Source organism: Bombus huntii, chromosome 12, assembly GCF_024542735.1.
Source record: "Bombus huntii isolate Logan2020A chromosome 12, iyBomHunt1.1, whole genome shotgun sequence".
Taxonomy (NCBI): Eukaryota; Metazoa; Arthropoda; class Insecta; order Hymenoptera; family Apidae; genus Bombus; species Bombus huntii.
The window spans coordinates 2893261-2894081 of record NC_066249.1 but is presented as its reverse complement, the minus strand read 5'-3'; positions in this window follow the sequence as shown (position 1 = coordinate 2894081).

Genomic DNA, 821 nt, shown 5'->3' with positions numbered 1-821 from the left:
TGTTACTTGTTCATGTATGTAGAAACTTTGAATAAAGTGAAATAAATGTTACATAGAAACTATCTGTTCAATGTATAAGTTCACTTCAATACCGTGGGATTAAGTATTTTTGCGTGCAACAATTTTGTTGTTATATATATAATATAATATAATATAATATAATATAGGAAATATAATGGACAAATAATATCTTGAATATAATAAACGTAAAATAATATTTCAATCGTATATTTTATCTTCGTAATATCATACTTCCTATTAATAAAAAGACGAACAATATGTAAGTAATACTATCTTTAAGAACAAATTATAATATTTCACGTTTCGTTATAGTCCTTTTTCCAATCTTCTATTCCCTCGTAGCTTGCTGTTTCCTGTTTGATGTCAGGCTTTCCTGTGGAACATTAACGACTTCTCCTGGGTTACAATAACATCGATGACAACGTATTTCGCATCTTATCGTGAGTCGCATGCGTTTTTGTTCCTCCGGTCATTCAATCATGTCGCAGGATGAAAGGTTCGAGCCGACACGAGCACGTTGTATTACGTAGAATTTTTGATGAGCATAGTGACCGCGGGTATTTATTATACCCATGAGTGGTAACATTTTGACTATGTTTTATTTATTAGTTCAGGCTAGGTCTTCTTGCATTCAGCGTTTTTGAATATTAATAATAATACATGAATGATTAATACGGGCGTATAATTTTGACATAATATTATAATATAAAAATAGTTGATTTGAATGATATAATATTGATAATTTATGCATGTATGATTGAAATTCACAGTATACGTTCATTATCGTTAATTGTAAAATC